Consider the following 19268-nt stretch of genomic DNA (forward strand, 5'->3'; position numbering starts at 1 on the left):
GAGGAATATATAAATGAGCCACAGGTGAATCACACTAATGAAAGCACTGGCCCTTTAAATCTTAAAGCTCCGGCACATGCACGCCCTAGGGGACGAGGACACGTGCACTGGAGCAGTGAGGCCGAGGCTGGGGCAGGAAAAGCACCAGGTGAGTGACGGACTGGGCCGCGCATGCGGGCGCACGTGTCCTCGTCCCCTCCCGCGATGCAAGCCCCAGCTCTGCTGGCAGCAGCAGGTAACGGGACCATGCGCTCACAGCCAACGTGTGCGACCGGAGTGCATAACGTAACAAGAATGAAAGGAGCAGCTGGGTGCGCATGCCAACCTACCATTCCATTCAGCATGGACAGGCAGGTACCCATTCTCAAACTGAGGGGATAAGTTTTTTATGGTTGGAAAATCCCTTTAAAATAATCCTAAAGGGTGGAGTGCTTGCTGACTATAATAAAAAAAATGGCTGCATTAATCCTATTGATCACAAAAAGTCCTTAAAGTGGTAATCCAACATAATTGTTATACAGGGCATGCTTATCAAGGATATGTGCTTGTGTTGTTGGTAAATGGCCATGTCCTGTGTCCCCCATTACCATGCTTTCTTGTTTTTGGGCACTGGCTATTTCTGGTGGGCTCCCTGATACTACAATCCTCAGGATCCTTTCAAGGTGAGAGGTGACTTATTTCCCTCCCACACATTGGTCACGCCACCCATTGCAACACAGCCACTCTCCCTTTGATCACCTGACACACAAGCTGTGGATTTGCATGATGATGAATGCATGCACATGTGCACCAATATGTCATCAGGGGGCTGGTTTCACACATAACAGACAGAGCTGCCAAGCACCTGACATATGGGGTCCCACAGCAAGCTGAGGAAGGTCAGAGACAACCCTCATTTTGTAGGCTGCAAAAAATGAACTTTCTGTGAAAAGAAATACAAAGAAATTTGATAACAGTCACCAAACACAGGTAAGTGAAGTATACTAGCAACTAGTCTAACTTTGCTGCCCCTATGTTACATTTAAAGAACCACAAATCCAGTTGAATACCGCTTTGAAAGCATAAAGGGGGGGGGGGATTTATCATTGTGTTCTATTCCTTTTTTTGGTCTAAATCTTTTAATAAATATTTTGCGCTAATTGCTGGGGTTTCTTTGCGTTTTTTTTTACAAGTTCTAAATTTCATCATTTAGACCTTTTGGTGTTGCCAGACCAGTTTTTGAAGTGACGGATGCAGTGGTAATGTATGTATTATCTGCTTGTTTTACATTTTTCAGCAAATGGTGTAAAATAACCTGCAAATCTAGACCACCTCCCGACCAGGTCTAAAAAAAATTAATACTCCTTTGACATTTTTGCTGGCGGTTTTAATTCTTTTTTGGACTTTAGCGATCCAAAAAAGTGATGGAGATACCTTTTTTATTACAATGTCGTTGGGTGCCATAAAAAAAAATTAATAAAAAAAAGATACAGAAATGATGGAAAAATTGTATTTAATGAAATATATCTTTTTTCTAACACATTTTTTATTAATTTTTAAACAGGGATCAATTTATGTGGGCGGGCAGAGCACAAAAAATTTAGCCGTCAATAATAAAAATGTAGTGTGTGTTTGTTTTTCACTTTTTTTCTTAATTTTTTAACATTTTTTAGGTAGTACTACTACTCCCAGCATGGAACAAACTGTTCCATGATGGGAGTAGTAGTACCTATACTAATAGACAGATCACCCCAGGTCCGTTGCAATCCTTCTGTATAATTTATAGATGCGGTGGCCGCACTTCTATGGTCCCCTGCACTGCAGTATATATACAACTATTCATATTTCCTGCAAATAGCTGCGATTGGCCAGATGGTTCCAGCCAATCACAACTCTGTGGGAAATATGAATAGGTGTATATATACATCAGTGCAGGGGACCATAGAAGAGCAGCAGCACTCATCTATACATTATACAGGAGGATCACAGTGAGTGTCAGGAGTGATACCCGCTTTGATCTTTCCTTAACTGCAGGTACTACTGCTCCCAACATGTAGCACACTCTGCTCAATGCTGGGAGTTGTACCTGCATTAATAGACCGATTGCAACAGGTGTCAGAAGTCACACTCGCTGCGATCTATCAATGCAGGTACTACAGCTCTCAGCGTGGAGCAGAGTGTGCTCCATGTTGGGAGTAGTAGTACCTGCAATTAAGGACAGATCACAGCGGATATCACTCCTGACACCCAATGCGAGTGTCCTCTCTATTGCAGAGATGCGGAGCAGCTCTTTACAGCGCTTGCATCTCTGCACTGTACTCCAGCCAGTGATATGAATAGAACATCACTTATTCATATTTCCCTCTAGGAGCTGTGACTGGCTGCAAGCATCCGGCCAATCCCCACTCTGGGCGGAAAATATGAATGAGTGATGTTCTATTCACATCACTGGCCAGCCAGAGTATAGTGCAGAGATGGGAGGGATGTATAGAGCAGCTCCGCATCTCTATAATAGATTGAACGATCACATCGGAGTGTCACACCTGGGGTGATCTGTCTATGAGTACTACTACTCCCATCATTGAACAGTTTGTTCCATGCTGGGAGTAGAAGTACTACCTAAAAAATTTAAAAGTTGAGGGGGGGGGAAAGTGAAATACACACACACTTTATTAACAATTGATAAAAATTTTGCTATAAAAAATACAAATTTCGCAAAATTAATTTTTTTCCCATCCCAACTGCATCCTTTTTTTTACAATTTTATTTTTTTTGTTATCCAACACATTTAGAAAAACGACATAGGGGCCAAAAATTAAATTTCCACTCAAATGCAAAAATGCCAGAAAAACATCAGATGCAGGAAATAGCTCTGGCATTTTTTTCTGGCGTTTTTCCTGGCATTTTTTTCTGTGAAAAAAAGCACATAAAAAAAAAAAGTGGAATCCTAGCCTTAGAAGCAGGAAAGACATGATCTGAAAGCGGAGTAGAAAATTATCTGGGTGCAGATCTACGCAAAATGTATCATGGTCACTGCGACAAAAATGATCTAGCCAAGAGCATTATTGATAAATCTCCCCCAAAGTACTTACATAGTATGGTTAAAAAAAGACACATGTCCACCAAGTTCAGCCAAGAACAAAGCCATGTGCAAAACAAAACATTGCATAAAAACATGAAAAGTATATATATATATATATATAAAATATTCAACTATTTCCAGATACTGGATTATGTGTTTTCTGCACAACATTTCTTACTGAAGAAAAGAACCATAAATATATCTCTTTTGATAAATATCAATAAATGATTCATTAAGAAAAGAGAAAAAAGATCAAACAGAACACACAATCAGTAACCCCCAATGAATCTATTACGTTAATACTTTAATGTTACCTGTGGTGGTGGTGTAATTAGTTGGGTACCTAATTATTTCGGTGATTACCTCGAAACTCTGGAATTACCGCTGTTACTTACAAAGAGCTCTCATTCAGGCATTTTTTTTATTGTTGAATTAAAGCAGCAGTGATACAGCGAACATGACAGGTATTTGAAAATAAATTGCTTTGTAAAAAAGAATAAAAAAATATAGAAATTCTAAGCACTTGTACAAGAACAATTGTATCTGCAGCTAAAATTAAAACTTGATAGATTAATTAAATCACTGACAAAAATTCTATTTACAAAGGACTTTGTTTTAGTTTTTTTTTCCTGCCCTTTGTCCACTTTTTCCGATGTAGTGTGCAAGATTAAACCCTTCTCTCAGATGGACGTCACTGCATGTCCATTTTTGCCATGCCTACCGAAAATGGGTGTACAGTTTTGTCCAGTGGATAGAAGGGTACAATACAGATCCTGTTCCTACACTATCTGCAGAGAGGGTGTTGACTAGGATATACCTCCAATATCCAGCTTTAACTGCAAAGATCAGGGGCAACTCTGATCCTGGATGTTTAACCCCTCAGATGTGTCGGTTAATAGTAACCACAGCATCTTGGAACTTGGTCACAGAGGGAGGTTGCTGTTTCTGTTCCCTACAAGCAATGACTGAAAGCAGATTGGTTGCCATGGCAGATGGTCTAAAAAGGACCCACCTGGGCTTCCATGGCTATATGTCCTCATGGTATCCCTTAACAACCTACAAAGTCTCCATTACAGCTTCCTCCTTTACATATTTCAGGAAACAACATGAAGAGAAGCTGCAATAGCAGCCCTATTATTTGCCACCTAGTTATAACTAGGGAGAAGTAAACCTCCCAGGATTTGTTTTGGGACTGATTCAGATAATTTTAATGTTAAATTTATTTCAGATTTGTATCCCAATTCTAATTCAGAAGGGCTTCAATTACCTATGCAAAGTACATACAGGAGCAGGGACTCCTGTCAAATGTAGGAGTTCCTGGTCCTGTGCAGAGGACCACTGAGTGGTAAGGCCTGGTGCAGAGGACCTGGCCCAGGAAATGTTGTGAATGGAAGCTGAGATATATACAGTATTACCTTACCTTTAGATTAGTATACAAGAGTAGAAATGAAACAAATCTGAAATGAATGACAAAAAGTTCAGATTCTAACAAATAAAAAAATTAAAAATTGTGGAATGTGGACCAAATTTAATTAGAACTCCACTGATTTGCTTATCTCCAGTTATATCTTCACAATATAATATAATGTATAATATTTTGATAATTTAAAACAAAAAAAATGTATTTCAAAGTAAAATTATTTAGGTAAAAACTCTCTCAGATTTACTTGCCACTTTAACAACTTTTTTTGTGGCTGTTTGATCCTTTTGCCCTTGCGTTTTGACTATAAACATATGAACTCCCAGATACGTTTTCCTGAGCCAATACAACACACCAGAACTACGGTATGTTTAAATTATGATTGTAAATCCTGCACTTATTTATAAGACCTCCGCATACTTTTTCATTTATGTTCTGCTTTCCTATCACAGGTTGAGAACTTCTGCTGTCCGAAAGGCTTCACTTCATGTTATTTATTGGGAACTTCATATTTTCTCCTTTTCTCTTTACAAGATGTGAACCTTAGAAAAACATTTCATGTTTATTAATTTTAAGATTTCTGTCTGCCATGTTGGCCTGAGATTATCTGCTTACAACGTTGTAATTTAGGAACATAAAGTCAACCATTTCCTTGGAAGCAGGAAGTACAGTTTTCCTGTACGGATAAACAGGTGTTGCTAATTCTGAAACAGATTTGTGGATTTTTATGATACTGTTACTTTGATAGGTTGAATTAGAATATCATGAATATTAATGAGCGTAATGACTTAAAATGATGCGTTTAGTGGAAGAGTGCAGGAGTTTAAGTGAGGAAAAAAATTGTAAAATCTAAAGTAAAAATTATAAAAATTTTATATTTAAAGTTTAAAGCAATTTTATTAATAAAAAAAATTAGCATGAGAAGACAGACTTTTTCTGGTAAAAAATACTGATTTGTAAAAGAGTCAGCTAAAAAGATATGATGACATTTACTACAACGGTTCATAATAGCAGGGGATTTTGTGCACTCCATATGACAGTTAAGCCATTTTGCGGCCCCACACAGTAGTTAGCCCCCTTTGTGTCCCCTCACAAAAATTAGCTCATTTTGTGTCCTTCCCACATTAGATAGACCCCCTTACAGTAGTTAGTCCTGTATGTGCCCCCTCACCCGATAGATAGAAACATAGAATATGTTGGCAGATAAGAACCATTTGTCTGCCCAATATTCTGAATACTATGAATAGTAACTGGCCCTATCTTATATGAAGGATAGCCTTATGCTTATCCCATGCATATTTAAACTTCTTCACTGTATTTGCAGAGACCACTTCTGCAGGAAGGCTATTCCATGCATCAACTACTCTCTCAGTAAAGTAATACTTCCTGATATTACTGCAGAAACCTTTCCTCTCTAATTTAAAACTATGTCCTCTTGTGGTAGTTTTTCTTAATTCTCTTTGTGCCCCCTCACAGTTTTTAGCCACGTTTGTGCCCACTTACAATTGTTAGCCACCATTATGCCCCTCACACATTAGATAGACGCCTGTATGCCCCTTTTGCAATACAAAAAAAATTTAAAAAAGACTTACTTAAAGGTCACATGATAAGTTAGGACCTGCTACCCAAATATTACAAATAAAATCTGGTAGGCTGAGTTCCTTTCTACATGAGAAGACACTAGTAAAAGCACCAGGAATATAAATGGCACACAATAGGCGGGGGTCTCTATTACATATGAGTATAACAGTATTACAAATGGCACATGAAAGGTGAGGACCCTGCTTCATATAAAGACACCAGGATAATAAATGGCACTTAATAGGTGGAGGTGCTGCTACATATGAAGGCATTAGTGTTGTAAATGCACATGGTAGATGGGGATCCTGCTACATATAAAGACACTAGGATTATAGATGGCACATGGTAGGTAGGGGTCAGGTTACATAAGAAGACACCAGTATTATAAATGGAACATGTTTTATAGGGGACATGTTATACATTTTATATTGGGCAAGGGTTATTATCAAGGATTGACTGACCATTCTATATATTCTATTTATTACCCTTGGGTTATCCCACAATTATTGATGCATTGCCAATATTAATAGGGGGGAGGGGCATCTAACCATCCTAGTTGGGGAGTTTTAGAGAAAATAAAATCAAGACATTTTTTAAAGGCAAATGTAGAGCTGAATCTCTGGTTCATTCCCAGCTTTCATCTCCCTGATAGATTTTCTGTGTTGTAGAAATAGATATTATGTTGATTGTAACATAATTAGTTGGTCTAATAGTAAAATCCATGTGCTGCTATACAAAACCAATGAGTTGTCTGTCAACATATAGATAATTGTCCTCCGCTCAGCACACGGATTGGCTGGAGAAGGATTGTAGTTACCACAAACATAGTTAAGAAGCACTTAAGTTGAGTTTGAGACTTCAGCTAATTATCCTGTGATTGTTGTGTTAGATTTTTACAAAAGGCACAGGTTGTTGCGGTGACAAATAGTTTAAGCTAAGGTGACCAGACTTGCTCTTTTAATGCAGCGAGCTTACGGCAAAGCACATTACTTAAACAGAGTACTTTTCTCGCAATTCTATTCCCTGAGCATGAAACAATGCAAAACATTTCTGAGTTAGAAATATAGTGTTAAAATGTTAAAAATGTTCATAAAAAATTAATTCATACACAAAGCGGATAAAAGTAACAAAGACTCATTTGTATTTAGCTAAAAGAAAAATCTGTAAATAAATGAGCATCAGGTTCTACCAATTATATCTCTGTGTAGTGTTTGAACCTCTGTCGATTGAAATTGCCAACAAAATTAAAAATTCTGATTAAAAAAAATGACTGTTTTTTTCTCATTAACATTTTTTTTTTTTAATTTTTCAAAGAAATTATAGGGTGGGATCAAGGGCAATGGGGGTAACATCAATAAAGGGGGAAAGTCTGACCACAGTGTTCTCTGCTGCCTCCTCTGTCTGTGGACCGTTCCTGACACAGACAGAGGTGTCAGCAGAGAGCAATATGGTCAGACTGGAATGAACTACACAACTTCCTCTGTAGCATACAACAGCTGATAAGTACTGGAAGGATTAAGATTTAAAAAAATAAGTAATTTACACATCTATATTATATTCTGGCACTCGTTGATTTGAAAAAAAAAATGTTCCCACCGGAGTACCCTTTTAAGCCTAAACAATACAAACAATGTACACAATACCAAACCAAGGGCATATCTAAAATACAACGTGCTCTTATTATGTAAGAACCTGGCTTTCCTAACCAATAACTAGGCATAATGGAATAGGATAAAAAGGGAATTTTCACTGGGGCCAGGGGGTAGAGTCTAAATAATGTAGGACATTTAACATAGTGTGAAGTGAGGCACTGAAGTAAAGTCTGTACAACAGTTTCCTGAAACTGATGACGGTCAATAGGGGGAATATGATTGCAAGTGAAGAGAAAAGGCGAGAAAGATTGAATGTTTTTATGTATGGATAGTCTCAGCAATTGGCAGTGTTCCTCTCCAGGGTCCTGGTTTCAAATCCAAACAAGGGTGACATCTGCAAGGGATTTTTATTTTCCTACAATATTTAGTATATTTAGCATATTGAGTCTCCTCTGGGTTCCACAGTTTCCTACCAATTTCTGAAAACATACTTACAGGTTAAAGGGGTATTCCAGGCAAAAACGTTTTTATATATATATCAACTGGCTCCAGAAAGTTAAACAGATTTGTAAGTTACTTCTATTAAAAAATCTTAATCCTTTCAGTACTTATGAGCTTCTGAAGTTAAGGTTGTTCTTTTCTGTCTAAGTGCTCTCTGATGACACCTGTCTCGGTAAACGCCCAGTTTAGAAGAGGTTTGCTATGTGGATTTGCTTTTAAACTGGGCGTTTCGCTGAGACAGGTGTCATCAGAGAGGACTTAGACAGAAAAGAACAACCTTAACTTCAGAAGCTCATAAGTACTGAAAGGATTAAGATTTTTTAATAGAAGTAATTTACAAATCTGTTTAACTTTCTGGAGCCAGTTGATATATAAAAAAAAAGTTTTTTCCTGGATAACCCCTTTAATTTAGAATTTAGATTGTGAGCCCAGTGAGGACACAAACCAATGTGAGTGATGACTATCTCTGTACAGTAGTGTGGAATATGTTGCAAAAATATGATATATGTCTTCAAAAGGCCCTAGCAAATTTGACAAAATACGGCCCTATGACTGGCATACATTAAATAAAACTCTTAATGAATTCATAATAACTTTGTAACTTCTCATTTACAGATAGAGTGACATGTATGAATGGCTGACTAGTTGTGAACTTTATTGTTGTGGTTGTTGTTATCACTTGGTAATTTTTGGGGAAATTGCCACTACTGTTTTTTTAAACAAAACCAGAAGTGTCATCAAAAGGAATGTGCAATATAAAGGAAAGATTTCCTACTGGATCCACTTCTGGTTTTGGTTCAAAAAATGCAGAAGCAATTTTCCAAAAAATTTCAATAAAATAAAAAACTGCCTTATAGATATTTCTCCAGTTGCCATTTCTTCTCCTGATTTTTCACAGTTTTTTATTTCTTCTTTGTAAATAATGTTTTGTCCATTGATTTTGTAATCTGGGAAGATCAAAATTGTTAATGCATCCATCCTTTGTTCTTTTATTTAATTGCAAAATCTTTAAAAAATTATATTTAAAATTTGTTTTCTCTGATAGTCTCATCAAGACAATGAAATCAATTGTCCTTCGGCTTAGATAATGATTCTCTGTTTTTGGTCAACCATTATTTATTGCTCCATGGTTTAAGTGAGTCAGGGCTGTCTGACTATAAAGTCCTGTGTTGGCCTAAAAATGTGTTTTCATGATTATGGAAAGATTTTTCACTTTTGAGCATCTGATCACTATCTGAACTAAATAAAAAAAAAAAAAAAAAGAAACAAGGGTTCTGGGCATAAAGACAAGTTATGTACATGGAAATTTTCATTAAGGAATCAAAAAGTTAATTTTTTAATAATGTTTCTAAGTATTTCAAAAAGGGGCAATTAAATTAGGCATTTTCTAATTATATTTATTGGAACTGTGACTAAAGTGATACTTTAGGTAAAAACTAAACATTTAGCTTTTGGCTAAGAAATAGCTAGTTCTACTTTTCCCCAAAGTGTCTTTAAACCCTTATTACTGTATAACCAAAAACATTTGCTAAATGTATTCATCTAATGGTCATATCACCAACATACTATTAACCCGCCCCCATTTAGGTAAAACATCTAACTCAATGAGAAATGAACATTACAAGACCTCCCAGGGTGTCCTGTGGTCTCTGGCACCAAAACTTTAGCAGTGGACCCTTTAAGCCTTGTAAGTTAGCCTGTGGGTTCTACTGGAGAAACAAGACCCAGCTATGGTGATACCCCCATGGTTGGGACCTGTTTCTCCAGCACAACCCTTAAATTCAAACAATATTACTTGAAAATTTCTTGAACTGCAAAAGTATCCCTCTTTTGTGCCACACAAAATAAAAGCGGGAGCGTAGGTAAGTTAGCTGGGGGCAGATAAATTCCCCAAGTAAGTAGGTTCATCTCTCTAGTAAGTAGATCAACACATTAACCCCCCGTTTTAGAATCCTTAAGGACTGAGGGCAAATGGATGCGCCCGTGGGAATTCCCGTCCCTGGCGCTAGCCTGTCGGGGACCGGACTGGGATGCCTGCTGAAATCATTCAGCAGGCATCCCTGCACATCGCCAAGGGGGGTCCTAAGACCCCCACATGTGGGTGTTCGCCGGAAATCGCCGGTCTGAATTTTCGGTGATTCCCTTTCCGGCCGCACGCCAGGCGGGGACCAGAGCCAGATGCCTGCTGAAATCATTCAGCAGGCATCCTGTCAAAGTGCCGAGGCGGATCCTGAGGATCCCCCATATTGACGATCACCGCAGATCGCCGGTAAATGCTAACCGATGATCTGCGGCGATTCTGGGTCACGTGTGACCCGATGACCCAGATAAGGATGATGATCGGTGGTGTATTATACACCACCAATCATCATCGGTACAGTACTGGGAGGTAGCAGTGTTGCCACCCCCCAATACAGCTGTGATTGTGATCTAATTTTCCATTTTTACATCACACTACAATGCAAAGTCGTGAAACACCTGTGAGATGTTAAGGCTCACTATACCCCTTGTTACATTCCTTGAGCGGTGTAGTTTCCAAAATAGTATGCCATGTGTTTTTTATTTATTTTTTTTATTTTTTGCTGTTATGGCACCCTGGAGACTTTCTAAATGCAACATGCTCCCCAAAAACCATTTCAGCTAAATTCTCTTTCAAAAAGCCAAATTTTGCTCCTTCTTTTCTGAGCATTGTAGTGCACTAGCAAAGCACTTAACATCCACATTTGGGCCATTTTCTTTATCAGGAGAAATTGGGATTAAAATTTTGGGGTCCATTTCCTCCCTATTACCCCTTGTGAAAAAGAAAAATTTGGGGTAACACCATAAATTTAGTGTTACATTTTTTTTTTCCATTTTCACGTCCAACTTTAATGCAAAGTCGTCAAACACCTGTGAGGTGTTAAGGCTCACTATACCCCTTGATATGTTCCTTGTGGGGTGTAGTTTCCAAATGAGTATGCCATGTGAGGGATATTTTGCAGTTGTGGCACCATGGGGGCTTCCTAAATGCAACATGGCCCCCAAAAACGATGACAACTAAATTTGTTTTAAAAAATCCCACAGTTGCTCTTTCCCTCTTGAACCATATTGTGAGCCCACAGAGCACTTTATCTCAACATATGAGGTATTTCCATACTCAAGATTTCTCCTTATACCACTTTTAAAAATGAAAAAAATTAGGCTACAAGAACATGAAAAATGCAGATTTAGTTTTTTTCTCCTCCACTTTGCTTTTATTCTTGTGAAACACTTAAAGAGTTAACAAACTTTCTGAATGTCATTTTGAATACTTTGAGGGGTTTAATTTCTATAATGGGGTCATTTATGGGGTATTTCTCACAGTAAGGCCCCTCAAATCCACTTCAAACTTAACTGGTCCCTAAAAAATTCAGATTTTGAAATGTCAACTTTCTGATGCCAACATAAAGTAGACTTATTGTATTTGTGAATCAATATCGAATGTATTTGGAATATCCATTTTCCATACATGCAGAGAGCTTCAAAGTTAGAGAAATGCTAAATTTTCAAAATTTTCATGAAATTTGGGGATTTTTCACCAAGAAAGGATGCAAGTAACGACAAAAACTTTACCACTATGTTAAAGCAGAATATGTCACGAAAAAACATTCTAGGAATCAGAATAAATGGTAAAAGCACCCCAGAGTTATTAATGAGTGACAGTGGTCAGAATTGCAAAAAAGGGCTCAGTCCTTTAAGTGAAAAAGGGCTCAGTCCTTAAGGGGTTAAGTAAGTAGGCCCACATTATGTAAGCAACCCCCCCCCCCCCCCAAGTAGGCGAGTCACTAGCAGCTAGTATAACCCCTCCTAGTTGATAGAGAGGTTGGTCCCTCCTGTAGTTAAGTAGGTAAGTTCACCATATTAGTTAGGTATTTCCGGTAAAAAAAGATAGGACACCTTATATGTACAATGCCAGAAGGAATCAGAAGGAATGTGCAACATAAAGGATAGACTATACTTCTGCTGCTGGATCCACTTCTGGTTTTGGCTCAAAAACTGCAGAAGCAATAAAAAAACTGCCAAGTGAAAACAGAGCCTTATAGATATTCCTCCAGTTGCCATTCCTTCTCCTGATAGGTAGGTAAGGCACCTGGTAGGTAAGTTCACCATATTAGTTTGTACTTCCCAGTAGGTAAAAAAATAGGAACTCTTCTATGTAAGCCTCCGAGTACCACCACTGCTCTGAGGCCAGCATGCGCAATTATGATGTCATCACATGCACCAGGATGCAGATGTCCTGAGCTGCTTACGGTACCTTATAAATGGGACATAGCTGCCAACAGCCCACCAGACTGATAGGGCAAGGGCCAGTGTTTCATAGACACATACAGTTGAACAGGGGCCATACATCAACACACCCCTGATTAAGACATTACAGGGCCAGGCAGGTGGCCCTGGCCCATCATACTAACCTACCCTATATAACACTATCAATTCAGTATATAATAGAAGCCGCTATGTCTTCTATTGCAGTAATTCCACCCCTGAAGCCTATCTCTGCTGAATTGATAAAGCTGAAACTGGAAAGCCACTTTGTCTGGTCCATAAAATGTCTTCTTTCACCCCATGACAGTGTTATTTTAATTTAGAAAATTATTAAATGAATGCTCTGTTATTTTCCCATACAACGTTAAACTTCGAGTATAAAAACAAATGACAGCATAGCTGTTACATCCTGCGCAGTAACAGTGATGTTGTTGGAAGTTCCTTACATAGTTTAGGTAGTAGATTTAAAGTGGGGGATTAGAGATCTTAGTTGGTTAGAGTCTAGAATAAACTTAGGTCCATGATGGGGCTTAGAGTTGTGAATGAAACTAGACCTGTGGATGGCTGCCAAAACATTGTGGTTGAGGTAAAAGTAAGGTTATCAAGCCATAAATTGTACAGAAAAAAAGCAAACAGTGTCATCTGCTACACATTACAGGAACAAAAATGTGTATTCTGAAAAAGAATTACAACAATATGCTTTATTTGTTATATTCATGTCTTATTTTCAGTTTGCTAAATTTTGAAATAATAATAATAAATAATAACAAATAATATTTACATTTTAGAACAGAGGTAAAATGATGTAACATAATGGATACAATATAATGATTTTAACAGACCATTTTGTTTGTAAAAAATAAAATAAAACAGCTGAAGTGTATCATGGGACATGCTAAAAGTTTGATTATAGTGGTGGTCGAACGGGATCATAGAAACCGATATTGTTCGGAATTTCAACACAAATTTAAGGTCTAAATTATTTTCTGTGTTTTTACATTATAAGACAACTCAGTACATGCCTTCTTATGAAGCTGAGATGAGTTCTGCGCTTCATTTTCTGCCTCTTGACTGATGAGCAGTCTAAGTATCCCTTTAGCTTGCGGCTACATCCTGTAGCCTAGAGTATTGTCACTGAAAGGCTGTGCTGGCAGATGTGACTAGAGCAATGATATCATGTACACAATCATAAGTGGATTTTTCTTAATATCACACATGCTTCAGCTGACCTGCACATATAATGCTTTCCAGACATTATCAATCCACCCTGACATACTATGTGGATGAAATATTGCAAAGAAAAAAAACAAAGTAGAGTTCCATGTAAAATATTAAAATCTGCAATGAATAATTCAATGTTGATATGTACAGATTTTATAAATTTTTATAACTTTGTATAAGATTTTTTAGCTTGAGACTAAATATATCCAATTTAAAAAGAAACATATTTCATAGTACAGTAAATTGATACTAGTAATACTCTATAACAGGGCTCCTCAACATTTTGGATATGGAGTCACACTCAAAATCAAAGTGGAAAACCACACGACAGGCTGATGCAACGTTAATGTAATGTCCTTAAAACAAGTAAAAATGAGGCTCAGTAGTGTGTGTGGCCTCCACGTGCCCATATGACCTCCTTACAACATCTGGGCATGCTCCTGATTCAGGTCTGTGGAATGGGCGGGCCAGTCCGTAGCATCAATGTCTTCCTCTTGCAGGAACTGCTGACACACTCCAGCCACATTAGGTCAAGCATTGTCTTGCATTAGGAGGTATCCAGGGCCAACCGCACCAGCATATGGTCTCACAAGGGGTCAGAGGATCTCACATTAGTACCTAATGATAGTCAGGATACCTCTGGCAAGCACATGGAGGGCTGCGTGGCCCCACCAGAGAAAGTCCACCCCACACCATTACTGACCCATCGCCAAACTGGTCATGCTGTAGGATGTTGCAGGCAACAGAACGCTCTCCACGGCGTCTCCAGACTGTCATGTCTGTCACATGTGCTCAGTGGGAATCTGCTTTCATCTGTGAGGAGCACAGGGTGCCAGTGGTGAATTTGCCAATCTTGGTGTTCTCTGGCAAAAGCCTGCATGGTGTTGGGCTGTAAGCACAACCTCCACCTGTGGATGTTGGGCCCTCATACCACCCTCATGGAGTCTATTTCTGACTGTTTGAGTGGACACACGCACATTTGTGGCCTGCTGGTGGTCATTTTGCCTGGCCCTGGCAGTGATCCTCCTGCTCCTCCAAACTCGTAGGTAGTGGTCCTGCTGCTGGGTTGTTGCCCTCCTATGCTTCTTCCACGTCTCCTGATGTACTGGCATGTCTCCTGGCGCCTCCATGCTCTGGACACTATGCTGACAGAAACAGCAAACCTTCTTGCCACAGCTTCATGTGCCATCCTGGATGAGCTGCACTACCTGAGCCACTTATGTTGGTTGTAGACTCCGACTCATGATACCAATAAAGTGAAAGCACAGCCAGCATTCAAAAGTGACGAAAACATCAGCCAGGAAGCATGGGAACTGAGAAGTGATCTGTGGTCACCACCTGAAGAACTACTCCGTTATTGGGGGTGTCTTGCTAATTACCTATAATTTCCACCTGTTGTCTGTTCCATTTGCAAAACAGCATGGACAGAGTGATTTCACAGAAATGTGATTGACTTGGAGTTACATTGTGTTGTTTAAGTGTTCCCTTTATTTTTTTTTAGAAGTATATTATTATACATGGAACCTTCCTTCCCATCCTTATTCTCTTTTACAGAGGTGTAGTTTATAGCGTCTAGACCCTAATGTAGAATCTGCAACAATTAAGGGGCTTTTATTAGTGGTGATTATCGGCAAAGAAGGTAAAAGACCCAGTGATCAGCCAATGAACAGGCAATTGCTTTTTCACATTTTCAGTGTTGTGATACACAGTTCCCTGTGTAAACAGCAGATGTGCAACCAACAATGATACAAGTAAAAATCAGCAAGAACGAATGTGATAGAGAGATCTTTGGGCACAAGGATGCGAGTGTGACATCTACTTCAGCAACTGCTGAATCTATGCCCTTGCTCTTTAAGATCATGTTTTCAATGGGATTGTGCTGCACATGCACATAGCAAAATTACCAAGGTGGAAACATCTGCCGTGGAAATCCCGATTTCAACCAGAAATATTGTCATCCACTTGGAAATGTATTGCCATCCATGGAAACGGCGCATTTCCAAGCAGTCCAAGGGCATGTTTTTCTGGCGCCCGCTATTTGTGAAATGTCAACCCGTGCTTTCCAGATGGACATTCCGCAAATATTTAACCGTGTGAACATAGCCTCCTTACTCTTATTGTGCAATTATTTCATGGAGACATTTTGTTCCAAAATATTACATAGTTTTCACCTTGTAATATGTTTTACTATTAAGAATCAAATGACAAACAAGAAAATCCAATTTACAGAATATTCTCTGTAGCTTCAGACTGACTATAAACTCAACACCTTCTTGAACCATCTAATACAGATTAAATCATTATAAGGTTTAGGATAACCTCAGTGACTGAAATTCCACTTGGATAGAAAGTTTTTCAGGAGAAGACCAGTTATATTACCCTGAGCTTGGGCTTCACAATGAAAGGTTGAAGAGGACACTTTCAGCACCAAGGTTTTTTTCAAGTGAATAGCAATGAGGTTCTTAAGCTTCTTGAAGTAGAATTAATATTTCTGCAACTTCTCAGCTTAGTTCTTCACACTCACTTTGTAGACAAGTATATTGTAACATCTAGAGTGTCCTCTTCATCAACACATTCCAAACAGCTTTGGATTTTCTGCCTCTTACTTTGGGCCGATGACAGACAACTGAAGACTTTTGAGTGAACCTTAGGAAAAAAAAATCAACATGTCATCTAACACTTGGGCTGTAAATTTAGCTAACCAAAGCACAAAGCCTTTTGAACCTTGGAATTTCCATGATAATTTTGGGAGGTATAAGATACCTGAGGATAAAGTATGTCATTCTGAAATGTGTGACCTCTTGCTACCAACACTTTTAGAGTATCCCTTTTTTTCACGTGGCTCTACCATATAGCAAGGAAAGCATTAATCATTTTGACACCATGGATGACAAGAGATTCACCACCACTGTTTCTATTATCCCAAATAGATACCACTGGCATCAGAAGGACAATTGTCCTAAGTGATATATTTCATTCTGTTTTGTTCATTATTTTTCTTAGTTGAATCTCAAATTATTGAGGAAATCATAAATGCTTTAAAAATTGAATAATTAAAGCCAATAAAGGGGAATTTTCAGCCCCTTAAACATTTTCAATAAACTATATTTTGGTTAAAGCAAGAAAATTATATAATTTCAAATCCTCAGTCACCCCTTTGCTGATGATTCTCTGGTTACCACCATGTCATGTTGACATCACAATCACCATCCACAATATTCATGTGTTACCATCCCCAAACTGACTGACATCCCCAGAATAGGCCGTAATAGGCTGCCATGGTCAAGGAAATGCATCATTGGGATATACGCAACAATTTGGAGAGGTCATGGAACTGTAGGTGCTAGATTGGTAGAGACTAGATTTTTTCCCTTTTCCTAGCTCATTGTAGCTTTTTAAAGGACTGGAACCTCTTTAAAGGGATTTTCATGGCAGTAGAATAATTTATTAGGATTCAGATGGAGTTGACAGAAAGAAATAACTATTGGTAAACTTGCCAATCCAACATCATTCATCTTCTCTTCCAGTACCTTATCTTAAAACACAGTAACTGGTTGGGAAGGGTCATTCAGCCATTTACTGATTGAAACTAGGCATTGGGGGGTGGATATCTAGGGACCTGAAAACCGACAGAACCGACTTACTCAAGAGAAAGATGAGTATTACAAACAGATGTTGCACCTGCCAATATGACCGTATCAGCCTTACATTACAGTGGTAATCCAATGTGCTTTTGCTGTGTTATTTCTTAGTAAAACATCAAACCAGCGGTTGTTCGGTAAGTGGCGATGCATACACTGTATGCATCACTGCTGAACTTCCTGCCATGCTACTTAGGGGAATATATCTACAGTATTTAAGAATTTAAACTAGTTGCCATGACAGCAAATAATCTGGTATCCATCCAGAGCCTCAGAGTAGAGTGATCCACCTCCAACACAGAGGACATACCGAGTAAGACGGGGGAGCCCTGTGTGCATAACCCTGCTACCCCTGCACACAGCCCTAACAAGATGCCCTTTTGAATTAAGGGAGCCTTGCAATACAGTATAAAGCACTGAAGATTATGACTTAAAGCAGTGCAGCATTGTTCCACCTGACAGTGATTGACTTAGCAGCAATTGGGCACAGTGATAACGGAGGCTACAGGGAAGTAAAAAAGGAAATTAGAGGCTTTTTAATCAGACAGACTGGGCACATGTCTCTTTTTTAGGTGGCCATACATTTTCTATTACTGTCAGCCGTACGTTTGCTCAGCCAACCATTCTTTCTCCCACAATACATGAATGTTGGGCACGGCCAAATATTCACGTGTTGCCTATGGGGAGGGGAGGAGTAAGCTGAAGTCAGTCAGCTCTGGCTCTGGCTTATACCTGCCAGAACAAAAGGGTCAGGCAACGAAAACACAACATGCTAGACCCTCCTCTCCACCAACATCATCTAGCTGTGGAAAATTGAGATGTAACCATGCACTGTAGAGAGTCAGCCTAGTTTACTACGAGGTGTATGGTCACCTTAACGGAAAACACTATATATATATATATATATATATATATATATATATATATATATCTATTATGAATACGTAATGCACAAACAAATAGTTAGAAGTACCGTGGACCCAGCAGCTCATGGCGCACTACTCCGCTAGCTTTGCTCCCCCACACCAAAACATATGTTTATTATTTTTGCATATTGTTATTTTTTGGTTTAGCAGGGACCAGGGACGGCTACCTCTCCAATCCCAATGACACAAAAATGAATGAATTAATTAATTAGTAATAATTAATTAATATTTTACTAACTAAATACATAAGCAATTTTGCTAGTTTATAACAGATTTCCTAACACATTTTCCTCTTTTTTGTATGCTCAATAATGAAAAACTTCTGATGAAATATCTAGTCAAAATGCTAAATTACCTAAACTATGACAGCAACTTTAAACCCTAATTTTGAAAGTTTTTATCTTTCTTTATTGTATGCACAAAGGAGATTCATACAATGAGGGCATTGTGTATAAGTTGAACTCACTATAGGTCTGTTTCCCAGGGAGTACAAGACCAATCTCACCTGCTCCTGAAAACAAACAACTCTCCACCAGTTGTTATTACTATAACAGACATGTAGCAACAACAATATAAATTAGTAATCCCAATGACATGTTATGCTTCATGGCAAATTAAAAATGAAACGGTGAGAACCGTCCCGCAGGGAGATGTTGGATTCTCTCATTAGGAGAATTGCTGTTTTTTTCTCCGTCTAGAGGATGTTTGTTAATTAGATGTTTGCAAAATATACAGAAATGCAATTGGTAATGAGGGGACGCCTGTCCTGGGTGGTTTGGACAGAATTTCTTCACACAGAATTGGTCACATGGACATGCTTTTTACAGTATTCTAAAATAAATAAAACTTTGCATAATTTATGAAATGGTATAAAAAGTTATTTGTCTTATAAAAGATGAGTGGATTCTAGAAAAATATTGAAAATTTTTCTCATTTTTTGAAAACGACAAAAACTCTCAAAAACGATCAATATCCAGTGATAGTTGCTACAATGCTGAAGAGATTCCTTTTAAAATGTTCAAAAACAATCACAATAGTAGT

The 19268-nt window shown here is 38.4% G+C and overlaps 1 long non-coding RNA gene across 1 annotated transcript in view; it reads left to right on the forward strand.

Annotated features, from left to right (window-relative positions):
- Positions 1-7289, forward strand: part of LOC130293369 (uncharacterized) — an 86402-nt gene extending 79113 nt beyond the window's left edge. The window contains exon 4 of the long non-coding RNA XR_008848189.1: positions 4934-7289. This is a non-coding gene — a long non-coding RNA (uncharacterized LOC130293369). The remainder of the gene's footprint in view (positions 1-4933) is intronic.
- The last annotated feature ends 11979 nt before the right edge of the window (positions 7290-19268 follow it).

The sequence above is a fragment of the Hyla sarda genome, chromosome 1, assembly GCF_029499605.1.
Source record: "Hyla sarda isolate aHylSar1 chromosome 1, aHylSar1.hap1, whole genome shotgun sequence".
In the NCBI taxonomy this organism is placed as follows: domain Eukaryota; kingdom Metazoa; phylum Chordata; class Amphibia; order Anura; family Hylidae; genus Hyla; species Hyla sarda.